General features: G+C 42.9%; 1 protein-coding gene across 7 annotated transcripts in view; it reads left to right on the top strand.

Moving 5' to 3' along the window:
- Positions 1–222: 222 nt before the first annotated feature.
- Fat3 (FAT atypical cadherin 3) overlaps positions 223–26,497 on the top strand; it is a 592,493-nt gene continuing 566,218 nt past the window's right edge. For 4 of the 7 annotated variants that reach the window (XM_011242542.3, XM_011242541.3, XM_017313398.2 and 1 more), the window contains exon 1: positions 242–1,031. The gene's annotated coding sequence lies outside the window, so the exon portion shown is untranslated. Of the gene's footprint in view, positions 1,032–26,497 lie in introns of all 7 variants that reach the window. The other 3 variants (XM_011242544.2, XM_006510372.4, NM_001080814.2) reach the window with 3 other exon arrangements.

Raw genomic sequence — 26,497 nt, 5'->3', positions numbered from 1 at the left:
CATTCCTGTTCTGAATGTCTTCACATCCCACCGTGTTTCAGACTGGGTGGGGGTGATGAGTCATGTTACTTTTTAGTCTGATTCTCTCCCACACAAAGGTGATCCCAGTGATCTGAAAATGCGTGGGAAAGAAATGCGAGTCCCGGGTGGGCAGCAGGAGGTACAGCGTTTGATAGCCGTGCCCACTGTGCTTCAAAGTAGCCTGAGGAGCTTGGGTAAAACCATGTTGGTCTCATTGTGCCTCGGTTTCCTCATCTGGTCCAGAGAAGTCTAGTGTATTCTAGGCAGCAGGCTGAAGAGCAGAGCAGAGCAGAGCAGAGCAGAGCAGAGCAGAGCAGAGCAGAGCAGAGCAGAGCAGAGCAGAGACGATTGAGTGTGGTGTGTGCGCGCTCTCTGAAAACGTCAGTCTGACTTTGGTGCGTTCTTCCAGCCACGCTAGAAGTGGAGGATGCCTAGGCTCTAAAATTAGTCCAGCTTCCAGGCGAGGCGCCCTTAGCGTCCTCCTGCTGACCGCCGGGTCTCCCTGCCCCCCTTTCCCTCCCCTTCTCTTCGTGTGGCGCTCGGAGATCTCTGGTCATCCCCCACCCCCATCCCCCGGAGGACGCGGCTCTGCGGGAGGGAGGAGAATACAGCGAAGCTAGGGGTTTGGCAGTGCGGCGGCGGCCGCCGCGAAGAAGAACCCGGTACCTCTCCACCGCCAGCAGTAGCGGTGCAAGCTGACTAGAGCAGACGCGAGAACCGCTCCCCCCGGCAGGCTGCGCTGTGATCTGGGCTGCGCGTTGGGACCTCGCTCCCGGGTTCCCCACCCCTCCCGCCGCCATCCTCCTCCGACTCCCCTCCTCCGCCGCCAACCCGCAGCAGTGGCGGCGTCCTGAGCGCCTAGCGCCTCCGCTCGCCGCCCTAGCCTCAGCCGGGAGCACGCGGCGAGCACTGCGGCGGAGGCGGCGGGGTGGCCAGCTCGCCCCTAGACTTGAAAGGAAGACCACGGAGGACTCGTCGGGTGCAGGGGCGCATCGCTGACCAAGGCAAGGGTGCGTGAGGATTTTTAGCATGCTTATTTGGGTGCATGGTGCACTGGCTGGGGTGCACCTTTCTCAGAACAGCCTCAGCAACCTGGTTACAGAGAGGCTGTGATGGGTGCTCCGGAAAGCTAAAGCTCTCAGAGAGAGTGGGGGGAAACTTTTCACCTTGTAAAGTTCCTGCCTGGGCGCTGCCTGGAGCTGTGGTCATTACCGCTACCAGCTGGAACCCAGGGAGACAGCCCTGCGGCAGGAGCCAGGAAATGGCACCGGAGTTGGTTAAGTTTAGGGCTAGCAATAAGAGGAGGGCGATCTTTCGGGTCTGTACATGCAGCTCTGGGTCCTCACTGAGCTTTGGCCGTTGGCTGCAGGTGGATGATATCAGGCGGCGATTCCGCTGGGTAGCTGGCGCTTGCAGCACTCAGTAGGAAGAGGGGCAGATGCCGATGGATGCACTTGCAGGACCCAGAGGCGCAAGTTGGGTGCATGCTAGAGGAGGCTATGAGCGGAGCAAAGAGCCCAGCCTCCACTTCCACGGTGCAGGAAGGGTAGCCTAGAATGTTCGCCTGCCCCTGCATACTATGTCTGAGTCTTGGGTTGTGAAAGGTTCTAAATGACAGCCGACTTTGAACTGGTGCGACAGTTTAGCCGAGAAGCCAGGAAAGGATTTCTGTTGTTTTGACGGGAGATGGACCCGACTGCTTTGGGAGAACGCATGATTTTTGGCGGGCGTCAGAACTGACCGTGCTATTTGAAAAGAGAATAGCGGTAGTCTGATCATCCCAGGGATGCCGAACAGCCCTTGCGGCTCCTCGTGGGCACGTTGAGGGCGCACTGTTCGCCGCCCCGAGTTCTTTCCGGAAGGTGTGGAAAAGAAACCATTGGCTCACCGGAGTGCAGTTGGGGATCTTAGGGAGCTGGCTGGGGGTGACAGAGGTGGACTGGACAGATTTCGCGTGGCGCTTGGTGAGCGAGAGGACTTGACCAGCTGGGGTCGCTGAGCTAAAATGCATCGGGCCGGGCTGGAGAAAGGTGGCGAGCCCGGGTCTTTTTGGCAGTATAATGCGGTCACTGTTTCTCCCCCAGCAGACTCTTGTCTCGTGTGTTTTCGGAAGTGTTTAAACATTGTCCAAGATTAGACTTTGCGGAAAGCAACTTTTGTTGCTGTCCTCTGCCCGGCTCTTGGGAGCTGTGGTGCGCTCGGAGAGAGGGTGAGATGCAGAGGGCCGGGTGTTGCCGGACGCTCTAAAGGCACAGCTCTTGGCTCTTGCTACCAGAGGAAAGGGGGCGCTCCTAGATGTGCATGCTGGTGATAGCACCCACCTTGAGGTACAATAACGAGCAAGCTCGGCAATGAGAGTACCCATAAATGAACGTGAAGGTAGACTACACAGGCAGTGAAGATGCGGAGGTGGCTGGGAGTCTCCCAGAAGCAAGAAGCTATGGAATGTGGAACCGAGGGCAGCCAATGGCTCTAGTCTCCCTGAAGGAGACCCACTTCGCCGCCGCTTGCTCTCGGGTCCTGGATCTTGGTGGGGGTATTCCAGAATCCTAGGCACAGAGGCTGGAGTGAGGGACACTGGGCTAGGCTGAGGGTGGGAGAATCCTTTCTCTGCCTTCGCCTCTTCCCCGCCCCCAGACTTTGGCGCGTTTACTTCCAAGTTGGATCCCACTTCCATTTACAAGTGTCAGACAAACCGCGCCAAGCACCCGCTCAGCCAGATGGGGGAGGGCGCGGGGCGGGAGCTGTGAGCCCACCGGGGTCGGCTCCGGAACGGCTCTCCGGAGTGCTTTCCTAGCTTTTAGGCCTTGATGTTTAAAAGGTATATAAAAGAAAACTGCAAAGCCCATAGCACTCGTGTACACTCGCGTACCAGCCTTTTATCCTCCTTCCATCGACACATTCATTTTCTGGCCCCACGCTTGCATTTTCAAAAGCGAGTTTGGGCAATGGGGGGAGGGGCGAGAAGCTGGCCGCCAGTCCACCTCTGTGGCTTTGAGCTCTGGGCTTTGTTGCCAGGATTTGATTGCGCCCGGGCCGAGTTTAAAAAAAAAAAAAAATGTAGAAAGACAAAACAGGCCAGACACACTGCAGGCGAAGCTGCCTTGATTCGGGCCATGGAAAGGGAGAACTGCCATCCAGGAATTGAGGACCCAGAGGCCGGCATCCCAGAGAGCATAGGCTCTCTCGCTGCTGCAAGAGCCCAACTCTGGGTTACCCGATGCTTGAGTGGGGGCGGGGATGGGAAGTGGGGGAGGAAGTTCAGTCTGATGTGGAGATTGAATCTCATCAGAAAGAAAGGGAGGAGATGGGAGAAAGGGAGAAAGAAGGAGAAGACATAGAGAAATAAAAATGATAAGCGATCTTAAAATGTGCCGATCATCGACGGCTTCTTCTCCACACCGAGCCTCTTCCCTTTTTTTTTTTCATTATTATTAAAAATTGAACAATTGCACATGGAGAATTAAAGAGTAAATTTAAAAGGCATGCAAGGTAAACAGGGCACCAAAAGACAAAGAGTTTCTTAAATGTATAATAACTTCTCCTCGATATGACTTTAATGTAGTAGGGTTGGTGTGTGTGATGAGTTCAATTGTCTTTTTTTTTTTTTTTTTTTTTTTTTCCTTAGCATTGGATAGGGAGTCAAGTTGCTTTCGAGAAATAAAGCAAATAATTAAAACCAGTTAGATCAGGAGTCCCCATTGTTGTCTCTGGAATTTGGACAATGAATGGTGTTGGAATGTGTTTCTATGCCCTGTGCAACCGGGGGGAGAAAGTTCCCAGGACTGTCCATGTTATAACGTCTTCATATCTGAGCCACACAAAACTCCACGTGAGAGACAGCTGGCTGAGAGATCAGAGATTGCTAAGCTGCTGAGCTGGCTCCAGCTCTCCTCACTGCAGGCTTTTCACAGCCAGTGTTTGTTGACCAGTGACTGGCTTTCCAGCCTTGTCTCCATCAGCTCTCTGCCTCTCTCAATTTTTATTTATTCTGGTTTCTGGCAGAGACATTTTGGGAATTTTTAGGTAGTCAGGATCCAGTCAGTCTGTTAAGTAGCAATTATATTTGTGCTGAGCTACTAAGGAATAAAACGAGTAGCAACAAACGGGGGATGTGAGTGGGGTGCCCACTGACCTGTGTGTTGTGTGGGTATTTTGCTAACTCACAGCTGTTTGTAAAGCAAGGATTCTTACTGCTCACATACGAACAGTTGAAGGTCTGTTAATCATACCTGCATACTTCCCATGCTGGGGGAAGGAACTGCTCTTAATCTAGAAAGTGAGTTATGTCAAATAGAAAGAAATAGGCAACCACCATTCCAGAGGATTATTCAATCATAACCCACAAATTACTGACCAACAACCTGCTATCCTCTTTTCTTGGAGTTAGGACGGGTGTTTCTCTGTGCCTTGGATTTGTCCAGGCCAGTGATGGAAAGAGGGGAAGCATACTAGTGGGGATGTCTGGTGTTTCCCTCGGTGTTACCTCCAGTGTTGTCCTGCTGCAAGAACATTGAGTAGAATTCATCTCCTGGGCTCAGGCAGGGCTGCTCCTTTATATTAAGTTTTCTCATTGCAAAAGTGGTATTGGTGAACCCTGTCTTTGCTGACTGAAGAGACACTAGGATTGGAAAGAGAACGTAAAATAAAGGTACCTTCAGATGTGCGTAGTCCCAGCACTCAGGCTATGGTGGCAAGATCAGAAACTGAAGATTACTCTAGAGTCCAAAGTAAGTTACAGGATACTCGTCCAGCCTGACACACATAAAACCCAACCTGATCTCAAAAAGTGGGGAACTAATAAACTCCAGGGGAAAGATGAGTTTTCTGACCAGTGTCTCCTTTCAGAAGTCTACAGATGTTCATATGCTTATCAACACTGAAGGGAGGAACATGGATAGCTCAGTTGCTTACTAAGAAAATGTCTAAAATTTTATCTGCCTGCAATTTATTCCTTTTCCTTCCTTTTTCCCCCTTACTGTTGATTATCCATTTCTCCAAATTGTGAGAGCTGAGGACATGAAGACCCACAATGTGACACTCTTCTTGGACAGACTGGAGATGAAAACCTTTTCTTTGGGTGGACTCATTTGACTGCACTGATATTTCAAGCCCAGCAATTTCTCTGAGTATCTTCTCATCTTATAAGTTTTCTCCCCACTGACTCCTTTCTCTGTTCTTCAAGAATAACTTTAGAGAAGTTGGTTCTTAAAAACACTCATCGTAATACCACAGATTGAATCTACTGAGAAGACATTGAGAACTTGCTTGTGGGTTGAACTCTTCTGGTTTAGCTTTTGACTGTTAGGTACTCATAAAGTAACAAATGACTCATTAAGGCAATTATGTATTCAGGTGGAATTTCCAAGTCAATGTCAGTTGCAGCCTCTTCCACCATAGGAGCTCTCCCCACCCCCAACTCAGCTAGAAGGGCAGACATTTGAGAATGGATTCCTCATGTGATTCTGGGAAACAGAGGAAATGAAGAATTGACCTTAGAACACATTAGTCAATCTCATGAGCAAAGTGTTGTCTCCCTGTCAGTGTGACTAGGTTGTTATACAGTGATACAGAAATCTTGGAAGATTTCTGGAGAGGACCAAGGATAGTCTTCTCTCAGACACTCCCTCCTGGAGATGATGCGTTCTTGGGCACAAAGGTTATACAAGGGACATGGGTAGGTCTTAAGACTGATTTTGGTGTCTCAAATTATGCAAAGCTATGAAGACTCTAAGGCCATTAGCCTTTTCCTTCCTTTTTCTTCCACGTTAACTTCACTCTCATTAGTTTCTACCTAATCTCTCACTGTTTTTTGTATCACTTAACCACTCTTTCTGTTGTCCTATAAGAAGACCCTGTTATGTGGCCAGGAAATCATTTAGAGTCATGCTGGCTTCAAGCTGGGGGTCTTCCTTTCTCTATCTCCCAAATGCTTAGTAGTCTTGTACTACCATGCCCAGAATCCACTTATTTTACATCATTTTCAGTAGTATTTACTGAAACTACCTCTATCTTAAAAGATTCAAAGACTAGCTAGCTAGACTCATTGCATTGGATCTTTGTTTCTTTTCCTGTTGCTGTGATAAAAACTTAGTCAAAAGCAATTTCAAGGAGAAACTGTTTACCAGGTTCAGAGTTGCAGGCTACAGTCCAGTTCCAGTTCCAGTGGCAGGAGACAGGGACAAATTGGTCAGCTTATATCTGTATCAAGAGACAGCGAGCAACGGATACTTATGCTCAACTGCCTCTTTCATTCTCACTCATCCTAAGACCCAGGCCATGAAATGTTGCTGCCCACATTCAGGATTGATCATTCAATCTCACTTAAGCCAATTAAGAAAATCCCTCACAGGCATGCCCACCATCTAAAAAAATCTTGCTAATTGCTCACTGAGACTCCTTCCTATGTGATCCAGATCCTGTCATGCTGACCACAAAAAAGCATCCCTCATAGCAATGAATACTTATTGTTCTTATTGTTCCAATGGGAAGACAGGATACAGCCATGTGTCCACTCTGCAAATCGAAACATATTTGCACTTATTAACTAGATAAAAAGAGTGACAATGAGCAGGAACTTTGAGTAGGGGTGGGGGAGGCTAGGAGGTGATATAAACTTTTAGGAGGGGTATAAAGAGAACATAGTTAAATTCCATAGTATTCTTTCTCAACAAATTGATTCTTTCATAATTACACACACACACACACACACACACACACACACACACACACACATTTGGAGAGAGAGAGAGAGGAGAGTGAACTGGCTGGGTTTTTTTTTTTTTTCTGGTTTTTGAGGAGTTGTGTGTGTGTGTGTGTGTGTGTGTATGTGTGTGTGTGTGTGTGTACTTAACACAAACTAGAGCCATCAGAGAGAAAAGAGGCTCAGCTGAAGAAATCTCTCCTCCATGAGATTCAACTACAAGGCATTTACTCATTAGTGATCATTGACCTACTATGGGAGGCCATCCCTGGGATGGTTGTCCTGGGATCTATAAGAAAGCAGGTTGAGCAAGCCATGTGAAGCAGGCCTGTAAGCAGCATCCCTCCATGGCCTTTGCATCAGCTCCTGCTTCCTGGTTCCAGCTCTGCTTGAGTTCCTGTCCTGACTCCCTCCAATGACTGACTATAAACTGGAGGTGTAAATCAAGTAGACCCTTTCCTCTACAACTTGTTTTTTGCTTTTTGGTCAGGATGTTTCATGGTGATACTCTACATACACACACACATACACACACACACACACACACACACAGAGAGAGAGAGAGAGAGAGAGAGAGAGAGAGAGAGAGAGAGAGAGAGAGAGAGTTGGTCTTATTCCCCACCATTATCCCTTTCATTAGTTTTAAGGAAATCTGAATATATAAAATAGTCACTGGACAGACTACACAGGATATTGGAATCTTACTTGATATTCTATGATGGATTCCAGAATTCACTCAACCCTTTCTCCATTACTCTCTTGTGGTTGTCCACACTGACAAGATAAAAGGGAACTCTAGGGATTTAGAATGTGTCTGGAAGCCTTGAAACAAGTGCATGCAGTATATTCTGAGTTGCTAGCTCTCTATAACTGAGTCTTAACCACAGACATAGAATTAGTTATGGCATGGGGAATTTTGAAGGTGTTCTATATTTTTCAATTTAGTTTTGTTGCTTACATTTCAGGTGAAATGACAAAACAAAGCTAAAAAGCCTATTGGATGCCAAGTGGTCCAGATTCCCGAATGTGAGAGGGGCTCTCCATGTTAGCTAGTACTGGTGATATTTACAGGAGATGTGCATAGTATCTCTACTCATATTTTTTTCTTTCATTTTTCTTTGTTTCTATCTTCTGTGATTCTAGAAATAAGTGCACATGTTAAAGAAAGCATAGCCACAGAGACATAAGTCAAAAGAGAATAAATGTATCTTAAGGGTGGCCACCAAATTATAGCCCAAAGACTGGGGGAAATGGTACTCTTTTCAATAGCATGTGAGGTCAAAAAAGAAGAGTCTGGAGCAGTTTCATGCTTTGAGATATAACCCGATTATCACAATGACTAAATATCACTGAATATTACTTAACACTTACAAGCATCTTAAATCCTGACAGATGGCAGGCATTACATTGGGGGAAAGTATGATTAATGACAGTGTAAATGTCAGGTTTCCTTGTTTTTGTTTTTGTTGTTTTGTTTTGTTTGTTCTGGTTTTTGATTTTTGGTTTGTTTTTTGTTGTTGTTTTGGAGGTGTTGTTTGTCCTGTTTTGTTTTGTAAACATGAGCCTTTGGAGAGTTTGTTTTCTTTAGAAGGATAATGAATCATCTTGGTAGAAGCTTCTTGAGACGTTTTGGAGAGCTAGAACATCTATTGCAGGTGATATTTAAGTATATGTGTATAAGAAATATTTTGGACTCCAGAGATCTACTTTTAGGTATAGTATGGGTATCTGTGCTTGGCCATTAGTGGAAGCTGAAGGATGGTAGTGACTGATATAATAAATACAAATTCAAGACAAGTGCCAACATGTCTTTAGCCTAGCCTGGCTGTGGAAAACCTCACACCAAAGAAATGAACCCATGAAAATGGCCCAGATGAGCATGAATGTTGTTTGGCTAGAATGGTAAAGAGTGTGGGGTGTGACTCTTTCCCATCCTTGAAGTATTGATATTTCATAATAGTCATCATATGAATCACAATTCAGAAGTGTGTGGTATTGCCATTGGGAACATAGTGCAACTCTCAAAGAACTGCAAAGGTACTTCAGACTGTCAATAAAACAGAAACTATGTCTAGAATTGACTATAATTAAAGAATGTTGAAGAATGGTATCCACACTGAGATACTGTATACAATGGTTTAACTAGTGAACAAAGATTGGGGTTAATTGACAGGAAGGCTTTCCTGAGGCACATTCCACTCAGGGAAAGTTCATCATCTTTTGGATCTTCTCAGCTGTTACAATTTAACCATTTGCCATGTAGTGTTTATGACTTCAGCATTGTGCTTTCTCCATCCTTGCATCTCCCCCTCTTCCTCCTTTTCTTCTTTTTTCCTTTTTATTTTTTTCTTCCTCTTCTTTCCACTTCATCTTTAACTTTGCCACAGTTCGAAATGATGTTCCTTCTCATCTCGAAGGCTTCTTCCACACAGTAAGCATAAATGTCTCCTAACACTTTGTCCCCTAATATAGGTCTCTAAGCAACCTTAGTGCCTCTAAGAGGGGACTGAGTCTGCAAAGCAAAGCAAAAGCATTGGTATAGTTTTTGTTCCAGCAATTCAGAAGTAATTTATTATAATAATTTTATATCTGTGATGACAGACTCTTTGTTATATTTATTTGATGGCATCATTTATATTCAGTTTTACATTTTTCTGTATCTTTAATGATTGTTGATTGATGGTTTAGTGGTTCAAATCCCCTTTATTCTTTATTGTTGGCAAGAAAATCTTTCCATTCCTATAGGAGATTGAGAAATTCTTTTTCTTTTATCTTTGTGGGGCATATTTCTTTTTTAAATGCCTCTGATGATTCTAAGTACTTAATCACGTTGCAATTATTGAAGGGAAATCCTGGGAATGCTGGTAACAAGTGAGAAAAGGAGAAGGTAGAGGACTTTATGCATAGAGGACTTCAGTGGCTGCTTACAATCTACAAGTTGATGTCCTCTGTACTGTGACATTACTGTGAACACCTAATTCTTAAACAGTTTTCAGTTGATCTTCCGATGTATCTCCTTTAACTTGGAATTGTTTAAAAGCAACTCAGCATTCCATCTGTCTTGTAAACCTTGCAGATCATCTACAGTCTGGATGAACTAAGAGCACATCACACTGTTAGTCAGGCTGATGATATATGCTGGCTCTTCACACCCACAGCCTTGTTGGGGAATGTGTGTTTAGAGTGCATCTATTATCTGGGACTAATGTTTTTGCCCAGTATATTGAACTAATGTGCTACCTAATTCTTCAAAAATTATATTTCTCTTTTATGATATTTATCAATTAGGAAAAAGGAGAGACATCTGTGTGTGAAGATGGGGTACTGAATTAACACTGGCTTGTAAGGCACTAGATTACAAGGAGGGAGGAAAGCCTTAAATTCACATTCAGGAGAGATTAACTCAACTTGGGTAAGGAAATTGGGCAATGTAGACATTTGAATCAGACATGTAATGTAACATCTCTTAGATGGCCTTGAATTATCCCAGTGATTAGATTATTGTCTCCCAGTTTGGAAGAGTAGATTGTGTGCATTTAATTACTTTAGTTAATCACATTATTCCCAAACTGTGTGCAGCAGTGTACACATTAGGTACAATTTAAACTCTGTATATTTTCGTTAAATAGTAGAATTAATAACATATTACACCTTTTCTCTAAATGGGGAATGAGAGAGTGGGAAACGTTGGTATTTATGAGATTCTCTTCCTTCTCAGCACTCATCAGTGGTTATTATCATAATCAATGTGAATAAGCCTAGATTGCTTTTATACAATAGCTATGTTATCAAATGTTGAGCATACATCACATTTTCCCAAAGCAAATCATATTTTAAATATATTCAATTAGGGAAACCTCACAGTCTGGAAAACTACTTCTTGAAGTAAAGAATATTTTGTCTCACAATCATCCATCTGTTTCTTAATTGTAAATTGCAGACATTGGGTTTCTTAAAGAGAAGCAAATGTGTAAGTTTTGTGGAAATATATTTTCCTTGAAATATGTGATATTTGGAAAGCATTTGACCTTTATCTTTCATACTGTTTCCAGGAAAAGCATCAAAGTGGAGGGCAATTGGCAAAAACAAGGCAAACGGATCTTTATGAATTTAAGGCCAGCCTGGTCTAGAAGGGAGTTCCAGGCTAGTCAAGAATACCTAGCAAGAGTGTCCCAAGAGATAAAATGTTCACCTGGTTTGTAGGGATACTGAGGAAAACGATCAAGTTTAACACGATCTGGACAGTGAGGCCAGGAGGATTTAACCTAGGTTACATCTCTGGCTTTGTCAAGATGCTTATGAACGCATGAAGTAAGATTGATCCTCATCTTGGTGTGTGAAGTTTCCTTGTTGATCTTTTTGAGTTCTTGTGCTTTCCTTTTCCCTAATTCTTCCCTGGTTGCTTCTTGATCAGGTTGTCTCTTCCCAGGCCTCATGGTGGCTGGCTGGAGGCCTGTGACCTCCAGAGGGTCTAGTTGTGCCTTGTCTTCCAGGTCCACCCCCAAGTCTTGGCATGACTGGCTAATCCCCGTGCCCTCATGAAGGTGCTGTCTATACCTCCCATTCTGTGTTCCCACATCTCCCCACTCAGGCCCCAGTTACACTCTATAAAAGGTGAATATTCATGATCTGAAGCACTGGTTACTTCAGGTTTGGGATTTACATAATTTCTGATTTTGTACGTGGAATCAAGTTTTATGGACTGGAGGTTTCCACTTGTGGTGTGATATCAGTACTCAGTGATGAAGACTCTGAAGAATGTCAGCCTTCCAGATTACATGCACTCAACTTTTTTATTGCAGTGGCCCTTTATCACGAGTCTCACAGTGATATGGCAATGTGCTTTCCTCCATGCATGCAGCACCCTTTCCAGGATCAGTGACATATGTCCAGTCTTCTGTGTCATACTTATTGATACTAGACCTTGTCGAATTTTAGTATTTAAACTTAAATGATTGTTTATATCCAATCTGGCAATCATTTTGACTTTCACTATTGAATATATATGATCAGGTATTAAAGTTTATTCCTGTATTTAGTATGTCCTGTTTTGTGCAGAGTAGGTATTTGAAGTCCACATTTAGAAGCAGGAAGAAAAGTTCTTAAGCATATATATATCCTCGGATCTTGTTGACTGATCAGTCAGAACTATTATGTTTCTCTGCATGGACTCACTCAATGTGGTGAAGGCAACCAAGGAGGCAGGTTGGTGTGACTGTGTCTGGCCACTTTTCAAGAGCACCACATTGTTTGCAAGACTGTCCCAGTACAAGAATTATCTACCTTACAATGTGCTCTTCTGGAGTTTGGTGTTCAAAAGTTAAAACAGGAATACCTCTCAGAGGCAAGCTGTCCCTCTATGTCAAGAACACAAACACATAGTCATAGTCAAGAAGGTTACTGCAAGAATCCCTGGAGGCTTTTTTAAGTAGTGCTTGAACATTGCAACACTTGTAAATGCCATGTCATACCTGTTATCAATAGGTTACTGTCCACATGCTCCATAAGGGGTTAAGGCATTTCAGTGGACATTGAGAATTTATAACTGTTTCTGACATTGTGGGCAAGAGAACCTGGCTTTAGGGGGACTGTACAGTGCTTGTGTATCACTAACCTCACATTCATGTAAATGAAATCAGCAGTGACACGGCAGTTAGTAAGAGAATCAACTAAAATTCACATCTCATTAATTTAAAACCTATTCTTTTAAAAAATTATACTGCAATCTAGGGATAATCTGAGGACCAGGACATTCAAATCAGCATAAGAACAGGCATGTGTCTTGGGAAGGTTGTATTATACAAAATGTTCAATAACTGATTTTTGAGTGAATGGAAATTGAGAAAGATTGTTTTTCAGATACTTTGCTATTCTTTGAGCTTAACAAACAAAATCTCATTAACATCAACTCCATGAGAGAATGAGAAATAGGCAATGCACTTAATTTCTTTTTAAGTGAATTGTGTTTGCCGAGAATTGGCTTGAAGGTTTATCCAGCATAATACATGACAATAAATTTTGGTAAGTTAAGATTCCTGAGTCTTGCCATTTAGCATTCGCTCACAGCTCAGTGTTGGAACTGTAGACAGAGAGAAAGAAATGTGTTCTTTCTGGAAGGATTTACTGAAATGAGAAGATGGAGAGTTAGACTCTGAAGATCAGCTTTGTACACTCCTGTGCCTCCTGGGTTGGTTTAATTGTCAAGCATGTGTTTTTCCAGCTATACTCTGTACGTGTCCATAAGCAGATGAGAGTGAGAGAGGGCACACACGGGCTGGTAGAGGCAAGTGCCAGTCCCACTTTTCCCTATTAACTCACAAGGCCTGCTGCTGCCCAGCAGGCATTACAGATACTTAATTGTGTGCTAGGTAAGCCTGGCACCATTCCAATATCCTGCTGGAGCAAGAATTACACTAATCAGCTGGGATATACTGCACGTATTGATTAGAGTTGGATTTTGTTATGCAAAAGAAAAAGAAAATCCTTATAAAAAGTGGGAAAGTAATGGAGAGTAATTAAAAAGGCAGAGAGTTAATTTACAGGTCTTTCCTTGAAAGGGCATTTGAGCCTTTGCCTCCATGCTGATTTCCGGGCAGGTTGTACTGGTCTGAATGCTGAGTCTAAATGGTATGATCAATGTTATCTCTCAACTGGAAGGAGACTATATGGGCAGACTGCATCAATGGCTCAGTGGTGACTGAGATCCAAGAGTTATTTCTTGATGGCCTTGCTGTTGGAAGTACTCCCTTTTCTTGGTTTATGACATTATATTTTTCTTGTGTCTTGCTTTGCTCATTATTAGTTTCTCTGATCAGAACTGGGTCCCAGTAGGCACTGGTGAGGTAGAGTTGATTGCTGCATACTCTCCTAAAACTCCATCTCATTCATACTTTGCATCCCTCTTCCTATTGCTCAACAGGCATTGTGATAATTAAAGCAGGAAACTGGAAAATGATAGCCATGGATAATACATTTGCTTTATTTGTTCCCTCCTGAGCCCCCCTTTGATAGCTCTTATCACAAAATAGACTCCCAGTGCATATTTGTGAAATGGATTAATGAATGGTTCTGGGATAATTCAGATTTAGGTGATGTTTGGGGGATATTCAAGAATTTTTCTCTGAGATATTAAATGGCAACTGTAAAAAAGGGAAATCCAGGGGGTGGCTCATGCTTTACCGTTTCCAGTCTGGCTTTAGCATCACCTGTGTTCTCCCAGATGCACGTTGGTATCTTTACTTTGCAGAGGACAATAGTATGGGTAGGGACAGATGTAAGGCTACACCTTTTCCCCTTCCAACACAAAGCCCTCATTCTTTCTCTCAGCATCTGAGCTAAAACTGCAAGTTAGACCACAGGCACATGATAACATTTGTGTTGCAATATAATTTGGAAAATAAATAAGATTCAAATTTCCAGTGGTTCTCTTACTATTGTATTGTACATGCACTGCTTAAAGCCAGGTTCTCGGGACCACAATAGTCAGAACAAGTTAAGCAGCCCTCTCAGTATGGACTGAAATGCCCCTTACAGTGCTTCTCAAACTATGGGTTGTAACCCCTGTCTGATATCCTAGTACATCAGTTATTTACATTACAATTCATAATGATAGCAAAGTTACAGTTATGAAGTAGAAACAAAATAATTATAAGGTCAGTGGTGACCACAACATGAAGAGCTGTATTAAAGACCACAGCACATATGTGGACAGTAACTTAGTGTAACAATGGTTATACTCAAGATAATCTTTGAGAATTGAGCATTCTTCTTTAGAAGAAAATGATAGTTTTACAGTCTTTGTGTAGAGAGAATGGTACTTTAATTTTCTTATCTAATATTCAATTTCATCTCCATTGCTTTTGAGTAAAACTGATACACCTTCTGTCTTGAGAGAGACCTTTGATATTTCAGCTAGGAAGCCAGTGATAACAATCTGGATGGAGGTACTGGGGGAGACTGCATGGTGATTTAATGTGACCATGACCTCTCAGGGCTAGGAAAGTATTCATACCATTGTTGTGGCTCGTGGAAATCTGGGTCCAGGAAGCCTGCACAGACACACTGTGCTTTCATCCTAAGAAGCACAAGGGGCAAATTCATCGCTCCAGCTTTAACATGAGATGCTTGAGACAGGGAGGATGTACCTAAAGAATCATGAACAGTAGGACAATTTGAAATGCCTTGCTTGTCAACTGGCCCTCGGTCTCTAGGAAACTATGAAAAAATGGGTTCTTTGCAATACTGCTTACAGTGACTCAAGACTTTTGTACATTACATCTGTACAGTTTGCACTGGCATTTGCATTTATGTCAACTAATGTTGACAAGAGCCTTCTGTGTACATTTCCCAGTCCACTTCCTAAAGCCCTCTAGGTTCATGTTATTTCTATCTCTGTTTATAGACAGGATACCAAAACACACAGGGAGACCTGGGCAAAGTCTGAGTTCTTTGTTGAGCTTTGGCTTTGAGGCATAGAAATTGTAGAATTTGTGACTGCCTGATGTGTGTGGTATGGAAGATGACCTGGTTTTTAAAAGTTGGAGTCAGGATGCTAACCTAGGTTTTTTGAACTGTGGTTCTATTGGGTCCTCAGCTTGATTACAGTGATAGAAACCCAGGAGAAACAGATGCTATGTCTAGACTACATACACATTTGGGTCATGAGTGCATGTCAAGCATGGTATGAATTGTAGGGATAGAAATATTTCCCCAGCATTCCCAGGGTTATTGAAACCAATCTCAGAAATAGGAATCATCAAAATTTATTCAGACATTTACATGAAGATGTGGTCTTCCAATACAAAGATCCCCAAACCCAGGGAAAGTTCTGCCTGCCTGCCTGTCTCTCTCTGTCTCTGTGTCTTTCTCCCTCTCCATCTCCCTCTCCCTCTCCTTCGACCTTTCCCTCTTCCTCTTCTTCCTAACTTAGAGTTGATTAAGAATGTACAACTCTGTGGATTTGTGGTCTCGAGGTAGAAGACTGAGCCAGGGATACCCATAGAGGCCTATTTCTTTAGATTTTTCTTAACCAGCCTCTCTCTGTTTCTTTCTTTTGTGAGGTAGTTAGTATGCCTATGAACTGAGAGTCTTCTCTCGATTATGTAGGTCAGAAAACCCTTATGGCTAGGTCCTACCGAGGAAGGTGGAGAACTTAGACTGATATTGCTGAGTTTTGAAGCTACCTTTGATGATGAAGATATGTAGCTTTCTTTTTTTTTCCATTTTTTATTAGGTATTTAGCTCATTTACATTTCCAATGCTATCACAAAAATCCCCCATACCCACCCACCCCCACTCCCCTACCCACCCACTCCCCCTTTTTGGCCCTGGCGTTCCCCTGTACTGGGGCATATAAAGTTTGCAAGTCCAATGGGCCTCTCTTTCCAGTGATGGCCAACTAGGCCATCTTTTGATACATATGCAGCTAGAGTCAAGAGCTCCGAGATATGTAGCTTTCTTAAACACCTCGGGAAAGAGGGATCTTAATTTCTATGACCTACTTGGGGAAAGAAAGAGACAGAGGGAATTTAGAGACTTTCCCTACCAAGACCCTTTCAATGCCTTCAAGTCCAAGTTCATTTCCAGGCTTTCTCTTTGGGTGTTCTGCTCTGAGCTCCAATCATTTTCTACAATTTGAGTGTACAGTCAGGGCATCTGTCAGCACACTCCATTCCCTGGGGAGAACACAGATGTTCTCTTCTGAATATGGTTTTGCCCTTCCAGGTAACTGACTACACAACAGGAAGCAGATGTTAGAGAGGCCCTAATGCACATGGTGTCCACTCTACCTAAGGAAATTTTATCACCTGACTTTAGAGCCATGTCGAAAAATGAGTCATGGGTTCCCAGCACCTTTCTTTAGGTTCCTTGTGACTGACTATTTGTATAGGAAGATGAAAATCTGCTGTGCTTTGTTTTTGTTTATAGAGCCTCAGATGAATATAAATTAAAAAAAAATAGAAGATAAAAATGAAAAAAAAATTGTATTAGCTTGATTAGGAGTCTTTTTGCATAAAAGAGTCTTTGAAAACAATTACCCTCTGGCTTTAGACCTGCTTTTTCTGACTTTCCTCTTATCTGGTCCAAGGTCATTACTAAAGGGCTTCCTGTTTCATGGGAGAGGACTTACTAAAATATTAATCTCATTGCCTGAAGTAGATTCATCATGTCTGGTGAATAATTCGAGGTCCTATCAAAATCACTCAAGTAAGAGTTGGTACGTATACCTTTCGAAGGGTGGCACAGGAATTTGAGGACTTTTACTTGACATAGTGACAGAAAAGAATAAACACTCATATATTCTCTACCAAAAACAACCTTATCTGGGTAGGTTGCTTGTCCAAGACATTATGAAGCAGAATAAGTGTTTTTCCTTTGAATTGCACATTGAATTTGATGCCTACAACCTGGAGAGAAGTGAACTTGTGCCATATTAAGCTTGGAAACATGTTTGTTTGTTTGTTTGTTTGCTTGTTTATTAAGAACACACAGAGCTTGAGCATTTTGTTGAATGCCTTTGCCATTTGTCACTGCCTGAACAATGCTGCTGTTTCTTGTCCCTTTCATCATGTTAGCTGTGTGAACTGACAAACAGTGACATTCTTCAACAGTAGGGGTAAAAGTCTCCACTCTCCCTTGTTAGTATTTACGGATAATAATACTTGCAAGCACAGTCCTTAGAATAAAGCAGACAAAACAAAAACAAACCCTGAAAGTGATGGAAAGCTTCGGCATGATTATACAAAACAGCCTCAGGCTGCCTCACATACGCTGGAAGTGAGCTTGGCTCTGCTTATTGACATATTGGCTTGTCTGTTTGTGAGCAGACATGCATTATCCTTGGCAACTTACCTGGAAACATCCTTAAAAGTTTGCGTTGCCCTTCCTTTCAGTTGCTCATGTTCACAGAATGACTAAGTCTGGGCCAATGGTACTGCAGTCCATTTTACACACAGCTCCCCAGACCCACTGCTGGAATAATTTTGTTTTTACTTTGGAAGGCTGTTTTGCTTAAAGTCACAACAAAATGCAGCAGGGTTAGAGGCAGACAGCATTGCTTTGTGGCATCTCATTGCTATGCAAATGAGATTCAAGGAGGTCATCCCTTTAGCAGTTGCTCTGGCCCTGGTGTCTACTTGATATTCCTTGGCCAAACTTCCTAGGCATTCATTACTGAGCAATCCTGGGCATTTAACTCTTTGCTGGCTTTAGGCTAGTTAGGCTAGCAGTGAGAGTGTATTTCACAGTGCTTTGATGCCCACCCCACCCCCACCCCAGGAACCTCGTCTCAATGCACTTGTGTCGAAATGGAGAGTCCACACTTGTATGATGCAATTGTTTGTGCTTGGCAAAGATAGGATTGCTGAAGTTCACTTGTGAAGTTTCTTTTACTGTTTCAAGTACTTTAATCATTGTTGTATAATGTAACTCTCGATCGGTATTTTATTCATTCACATCTGCAAAGTGTTCTCACAGATTTTTTTTGTAGAACAATATATGCCTATGCTGGTAAAAGTACCTGAATTACTTAAATTACATTCTCTGAAATTTAAATTTGATTTCACTTGAACTGGCAGGAGCGTTATTTGTAGAAAGACACTGACAGCCGATGTTAGGTCAGTAATAACTGATGACTTGCAGTGAGTTCAGGTTGTTTTTTTTTTGTTTGTTTGTTTTGTTTTTTTGCATTTTTTTATTACGTATTTTCCTCAATTAAATTTCCAATGCTATCCCCAAAGTCCCCCACATCCTCCCCGTCACTCCCCTCCCCCCCACATTCCCATTTTTTGGCCCTGGCGTTCCCCTGTACTGGGGCATATAAAGTTTGCCTGACCAATGGGCCTCTCTTTCCATTGATGGCCGATTAGGCTATCTTTTGATATATATGCAGCTAGAGTCAAGAGCTCTGGGGTACTGCTTAGTTCATATTGTTGTTCCACCTATAGGGTTGCAGATCCCTTTAGCTCCTTGGGTACTTTCTCTAGCTCCTCCATTGGGGGCCCTGTGATCCATCCAATAGTTGACTGTGAGCATCCACTTCTGTGTTTGCTAGGCCCCGGCCTAGTCTAAGGTACAAGATGCAAAACACATGAAACTGAAGAAGAACGAAGACCAAAGTGTGGACACTTTGCTCCTTCTTAGAATTGGAAACAATGACCCATGGAAGGAGTTACAGAGACAAAGTTTGGAGCTGAGACAAAAGGATGGACCATCTAGAGACTGCCATATCCAGGGATCCATCCCATAATTAGCCTCCAAACGATGACACCATGGCATACACTAGCAAGCCTTTGTTTCAAGGACCGTGAGTTCAGGTTGTTGATGGGGCTGATCTGCTTGCTTAGTTATAGTATTAGCTGATCAGTGTTTGCATTCACTCAAATAATAGGTAGCTTTGGCGTAGTTGCTCATTTCTCTTCATGATGCTAAGAATTGAACCTAGGCCCTTGTGCATGAGAGGGGAGCATTTGACCACTGAGCTGCATTGCCAGTTCCAATGGGCTGTTGCTTTAGGTGGTCTATCTGCTTTCTTTTGTGATCCAGGTTGAAAGCACTTTCCCAAGCTTGAAAAGCTGCCCTGTTTGAGGTGGTAACAGTTAGCATTATTGCAATACTAAATTTCATTTGCACATCTGCAGACACAAAGATGTCTAGATTTTAGCTTGCATACACATTGTACCCAGAGTAAAACATGACTTGTATTGGCTATGAAACTTTTGGAACCATAATGAAGAACACTGAGTGCACAATGTCTCCCCCACATTAAGAAAAGAGAAATGTGATCATACACAATCCTAGCGCCAGGATTTAACAGACTCTTCACGGGTTAGAAAGGCAGCAGTGGATTAAGTATTGAAATATATTTTTAAAACTTCTTTAGGATGCTATGCATGCCTTTTATAAATCTTATTGAAAGTGTCTTATCTAAGTGTCTGCTGAAGTGAAGGACTACACAGACAGCTGATAAAGACAGGTTATCTTGAATTCTGCTGAGAGGGGCATTACTCCACAGTTTTAATGAAGGGCATTAGAAAATGACTAGCGATTAAAGAAGTGGAACCATATTTAAATAGCAATATAATTGTAATCTTTGAAGTAAAAGTTTAAAAGCACCATTTAGTCTGGCTCCCCAACTGTACCCAGCTTTTTACTAACTCATACATATCACTCATATAAGACTATCTTACATAGTCGGCTTGCTGGGAGCTAGAGGGCCAAGGAGATAAAGCAATTGTTCTCAAGGTACCAAGTCTTGGGGAATAAGATAAAGCCTAGAGATAATGATCAAGAACTAGGACTGCAGGACACTTCACACCAGACCTGGGGAAGGTGGGTGCAACCCTGTCTCAGTAGGGAAGAAGTACTTGGAAAGTAAAGTTTGTTAGGCGTTGATATACCTATATATTGATATATCTACAATGACTCCCAGTCTTAGAAGGTCAAGGTGGGATGATGACTTTGAGTCTAGCCTACAAAATGAAGCTCTGCCCCAAAGCTAACCCCGCAAATGAACAAATAAAAACGAATGAATTAGCAAGTAAAGTGCTGGTCTTTGCAAGCAAGAAGACCAGAGTTCAGGGCCAGAACTCAGATAAAAGAATTAGGGATCATGGTACATTCTTGTAATGTCAAAATATGTGGGCTCAGATGGATCACAGGAACTGGCTGGACAGGCAGTCATCTCGAAACTGCAAAGACTCAGTGAAAGACTCAAGAAGCAAGGTAGACAGATCCTAAGGAATGGTTCGGAAGGCTGATGGCATTGCTCTGTGTGGACACAGAGCTGGGGAAAGGAGGAGATGGGAGCACAGTTAGCTTGCACAAACTAGATAAAAATAAATGTTATTTGGAGGGTTTTTGTTGTTATTGTTGTTTTCCTATCGTGGCTAAGTCTTTTCCTTTCAAGCAGTGGCTCTCAATCTTCTAATGTTGTGGCATTTTAATACAGTTTTTTAAAGCATTTTACTATAATTTGTTACTGTTATTAACCAGAATGTGTATAGCTGATGTGTAGGATATCTGGTATGGGATCCATGTGAGTTATTCAACTCCCTCCCACAAAGGGGTCATGACCCCCATATACAAAACAACTGTTCTGAAGAAGCCTTAGAAGTTATTTTACAGAAACAAAGTCAGTATATAAATTATATGTATAGGAGGTAAATTTATAAGACAATATGAAAAGATTATAATCTGAGAATACTTCTCTAGTCAAGCTGAAGTTTCCCCTGACACTGGCAGTCACCTCTTTCCTGTGGTCCTCCTCTGCCTCACCTTTGATGCTGACACAGGGGTGTTGGACTAGAGTCCACCAACACCGCTTAAATGAGAATAGACAAAGTTGAGAGTCCACGGTAGATAAAAGAATAAAGTATGCTTTCCACATTTCTCTGGTCTTCTTTCCATGTTCACAAATGACTTCATTGGATGTGTTCAGGCTCAGTGAATTATAACAGTCACAGGTTTTCTTTTGGGGCTTTGAGGATAAGCTCTAAAATTGAGTTTGCATGGAGCTAGGTGGAAATGTTCTTTGCAGAAGGCTTGATAGAAAAATCCCTTGCTTTCTGTTTCAGGAAAATTGTCCTTTTTCTAAATAGAAAGCTTCACTTAGCCTATTTTTGTAGAAGCTGGCTGCTTTGTTTCAAAGAGCTCTGGTGAGCATGGTGTCTTATGCTATCTATTGTCATGGATGTTAGCAAATACAACCTGAAAGTTTCTTCCTGGGCCCATAGTCTACTAATGGGGTAAAACACTACCAGATGGGCTGTGGTGGGGAGCTGCTGCATCAGTGGCTTGAACTGAACTTCAGATCATGATTTCAAACCATGAAATATTTACTGTAAGTCATTTTGGAGACAGCAGACCGATTATTATTAAAATTCCCTAAAATAGAAAGCCTAACCTATGTGACTACCCACTCTGTTCAGGATACAGGGAGGACAGAAGGCTGTGTCCCCCTCCCAGCTCTTTCCCTACACAGCTCAGCTCAAAAGTTTCCTTCACTCTGAGCACTCCCCACTCCTACACAGTTAGGATCACCTCTTTCTGAGAGATTTGGTTGTCTAATTACATATATGTGTCTATGTGTGTAGTATCTACAAATCCAGAAGAGGGCGTCACATCCCATGCTTATGCTTTTTTTGTCAAGCTGACACAGACTAGAGTCACCTAGGAAAAAGCAAGCTCAGTTGATCTATCTTCATCTTATTGGCCCGATTGGCCTGTATGGATGGCCTCTGTGTAGATCATGTCTTATGCCATATAGGGCCTTCTGAGTGACTAAATCAAAGCCTGATAGAAATGTTTAGTTGTTAATTGAAAACACTAATTAGCTGCACAGCAGTTGAGTTTGACTTATGAATCAGCACCAAGTGTCTTCACTTAGGCCTCTGTAGATGGTTCAGAAGTCTCCCAATGTAGAGTGTACCAGTTACCTGCAAGCTTTGCTGAAATGGTGATCCTCAGAGTCTCACTCCTTAATCTCTGATGTAATAGGTTTAAGGGAGAGCTTAAAGAGTGGTTCTCAGGGTTCTGATTAACATCAATGCTGCTGCTCTGGACTTGTTTTTGGGGTGCCATGGTAAGGACTATAGATGAGATGTGGCATAGTTTTTGTAAAGGTCCAGAGAAAACACACAGGCTTTGTTGACCATGCTGTCTTTATGACTTTTATAACTTTGCCTAACTTGAAAGCAGACATCAATGAATACAGAAATAAAGGCTTATGGTTATCTTTCAGTAACAATTTATTGCAATTGACCTGTTTGGGCAGCAAATTTTGCAACATCTGCCTGATACTAAAATATGGCCCTTGAGGATAAGGGTCTGGAAGAATCCAAGTTTAATAAGAGGGCAGAAGGGTAATGTGGGTGACAATTGGAGAGATAGGGATAGATGACACTAGGCAGCTCAGTCTCCTATCACACGGTAGTGACAGGCACAGGAGTGGGGAAAGCTGAAGAAGACCATTGAGTCTGGCAGATAGATCAGTACCATTTACTGAACAGTCTCAGTTAATTGGTGGGAAGGGATGTCTTCCAGAAGAAGAGGCCATAACAAAAGGCAGAAGCAGCAAGGTTTGAATATTCTTCCAAGAAAGTTGGCAGTGAAGAAAAGGAAGGAGTGGGTCAAAGCCTAAGGACAAAGTTGGTCCAGGAAGAAAAGTAAGCATGTTTGCAGGGAGGAGAAAGGATGGGAGGAAACACAAGCCAGGGTTACAAGCATGTTACCTCCTTTGCAAATGGTGTCCCAGGATCACTGTAGCCTGTGCTGAAAAGAAAGAACTGAAAGATACAAAGAGGAAAGGAAATGAACAGTGTTCTCCAGGATCAGGACTGAGACGGCTAAGAAATCTGCAGACTTCCTAGGAAATCAAGTCCTCTGTTGATGTGAGAACTGTGTGCTGAATGCAACAAGACCAGAGCTGGTGGAGATTACCCCAACAGGAATATAAAGGACTGGAGAGGAGAAGGCAAAATAAAGGAGAGCTCAGCTGACCATGAGCAGGTGGGGCTGACTGAAGAAGTCTGGGGCAAGATAGAGATCCCATGGAATTGGATCCACTTGCACAGTGAGGACAAATATGGATAAGACTTTGCACTGGCACAGAGCAGAGAGCAGATAAAGTGGTGGATCCTTCAGGAGGGGAGCTCTCTGGGAAGTGAGGGTACAAGGCATAGCAGTGAAGGAGATTTCAGGACTGATCCATCCTTGCATTTCCTGGCCATGATGAAACAAGCAGGGAAGGTGCTGTAGTCGCTACCATAATGCACTGCTTCTCCACAGACCCAAAGTATTCAAACACAGGTCGGCTCCTAATCCTCTTGAACTGTGAGCCAAAATCATTCATTTCTCCTCACAAGAGGATTAATTGCCAGTGTCCCTTCACAGTAGCAGAATGTTGCACCTAACTGGAGATTTTCCTCAGAAGCTCTTAGGGATAGGGATGGCCTAGAATGTGTTTATTAGAGCATATATCACACGGTTCCATGGAACTTCTCCTGAACCCATGCCAACCTAGGAATTGTAGAAAAGAAAGCGGAGGCTTTACTCAGAATAGTTGGTTGTCAGAAAATGAGGGTGAGGGACAGAGCATGACCTGATGTAGCATGCATATGATGAGAATAGAAAGGGAACACAGACCAGTGCATTGTCTGGGCTGGGGCATTACAGCTCCTGACAAAGGTGAAGAACGGATTCACAAGGAAGGGGAAGTTAGAGATGTTTGAAGAAGGATTAAAATGAAGTGATGGATGTTGGGCTTTCTTGGTGATTTCAGAGATGTGGTAGATATAAGGTATAAATAAAGCCTACGTGTAGATCTGGGCTTCTGAAGTAAAGTTCAGGTGAGCATACTGTGTGTAAGGTCAACCTTGAAGCCACTTAGAAGGATCTCAGGAGTCCAGGTTACTCCTGCCTTAGCAGGACTGCCTTCCCCAGTGTCACTCCATCTTCTCTTTGTGTTTCCGTGGGACTCTGACTCTTTTTTTGCTTTTTGTTCTTCCACCCTTACGTGGCAGAGTACATTGCTTTTGTGACTGTTTAAGTAATTTATAATGTATTTACACTCTCCCATTTTTCCATCTGGCAGAAACATAAAGAAAATGTTCAGACAAGTGAGACTGTGTCAATGTTTGTGACTTGAACTCTGGGACAATCATTTCCAAACCCAAGGGCAAAAAAAATTTCCCAACTTCTTCTAGGAGGGAGAAAGGATGAGGTAGAAAGGGAGAGACATGGAAATGAGAGAGAAAGAGAGAAAGAGAGACAAGGGAGAGTGAGAGAGGAAGGAGGGCGAAAGGGGGAAAGGGGAAAGGAGAGAGAGAGGATGGGAGGGAAGGAGGGGGTGAGAGAAAAGGGAGGGGAGGAAGGGAGATTGGGAGACAGGGAGACAGGAGAGAGGAGGGAGGGAGAGTGGGAGAGCACAAACCTCCTCTATGAGAGAACAAGATTTCTCTATGAATGAGAGCAAGATAGCTGCCAAGAGAAAGGGAATCTCTTCTAGGAGAAAGAGAGTGACGTTTCTCTCTAGAAAAGAGAGCAAGCCTCCTCTCTCTCTTTAGCAAGAGCCTCTTCTACAGAAGGCAGCAAGCCTCCCTCCCTGTGTCGAATTGCTGGTGAGACTTTATTCATGGCCACTCTGTGTTACAGGCAACTTTAAGGAACCAATGCTACAACTGCAAAATGTTTGGGCTCCCCTCTCGGGCTGACTTCAGACATCAAGTTGCCTTATAAACGAGAGATTTCCTTGCATTAAAGGCATTGAGGGCCTGCAGTGCTACATATCTGTAACCTTAGCACTCAGAAGGTTGGGGTAGGAGGATCTCCAGAAAACACTATTTCCCAGCAGTCCTCGCAGGCCCTTAGAATCCTTCCCTGCTCCTTTTCCAAGACTAAACCTGAGATGTCCCATTTGGAGATGAGCACTCCATAGTGATATCCATTTCTTAAAAGAAGTCACACAAATGCTCAAGAGGCATACGAGGTTGCAGGAAATGCAACCCATCACAGCCCATTTAGAAAGGCCAAACTAAACAAGATACCAGTAAGCATGGGAAGAAAGGACACGCTTTTAATACTGTATTGGTGGGATATACCCAGTAAAGCTAATACAGCACACAATGTGAAAGCTGTTCAAAAATTTGACATTTATGGACCTTATGATCCACCAATCCATTACTGGATTCATAGTCAAAAGAATTAAAATCACAGCACCAGGAAAGACACCTTTGAAGACAAAAGCTTGACACAGATGTCCTTCAGCTGATAAATGGATAAAGAAACTGTAGTACACATAACAGAGACAAGAGCATTATGTGGTTTTATTAAGGGGTGGACCAACATGGGTGGAACTGGGCATCAGTCTGTAAAATAAACCAGGCTCAGAAAGACAAACATCACATGGTCTCATTCATGGAGCCCAGAAAGGCTGATCAGAACCAGTGGGGACTAAAGTGTGTTCAGGCAAGGGCAGAGGGAAGCCTGCTGATCACGAGGATGGTGTTGGCAGCAGGCAGAGTGACTGAGGGCTAGTGATCTTTTGTATAACAGGATAAAGTTAAAAGCCATATGATAAATATCTCAATATAGGTAGAAAAGGGGTTGTGAATGTACCAGCCATAAAAAATGTTAAAATCTTAAGGTGATGGATAAGCTAATTACCCAGTGCTAGCATTATACAGTATCTGCATGAATGGAGACATCATGCCTCGCTGTAAACACGTACAGTTATGTGTTCGTCTGTAGATAACAGAGACAAACGTGAGAGAAATCACTTCAGCATAACAGCTCCATCTTTAAAAAATAACCACCCAGCACTTCCCTTCTCTTTTCTTTCTTCTTTCCTTCCTCTTTTAATGTTTGATTGTTTTAATAATTTTCTTTCTCCCACTGAGATAAAAAAATCTGATGTCTAAAGTTGGTCTGTGTCATTGATAATTTTTCATATCAAGAATGGCTCAATTGGTACCTAACATTCTCATGTGTCACTTCAAAAACTAGAAAAGTTACTTAGAAATGGGGTTATCTGTTCTGACTTGGGTCAGCATGCCCCGCAATGGACTTCCTGTAATATGTGGATGCATGTACCCTCTGCCTATTTTCCATCCAGTTCAGAGTTGTCAAAAGGAAGGTGTAGCTATGAAAAGCAACACACATAGCAGAGAGAGTCTGAGAACAGATACAGCACCTGCTGAACTTAATATATGTTTTTCTCTGACGCATAAACATTTATCCATTCACCTCTTGACTAAATTTGAGTAAATTGAACCCATT

Source organism: Mus musculus, chromosome 9, assembly GCF_000001635.26.
Source record: "Mus musculus strain C57BL/6J chromosome 9, GRCm38.p6 C57BL/6J".
NCBI lineage: Eukaryota > Metazoa > Chordata > Mammalia > Rodentia > Muridae > Mus > Mus musculus.
Note: the sequence above shows the minus strand (reverse complement) of the source record. Positions and strands in the feature narration are given on the sequence as shown.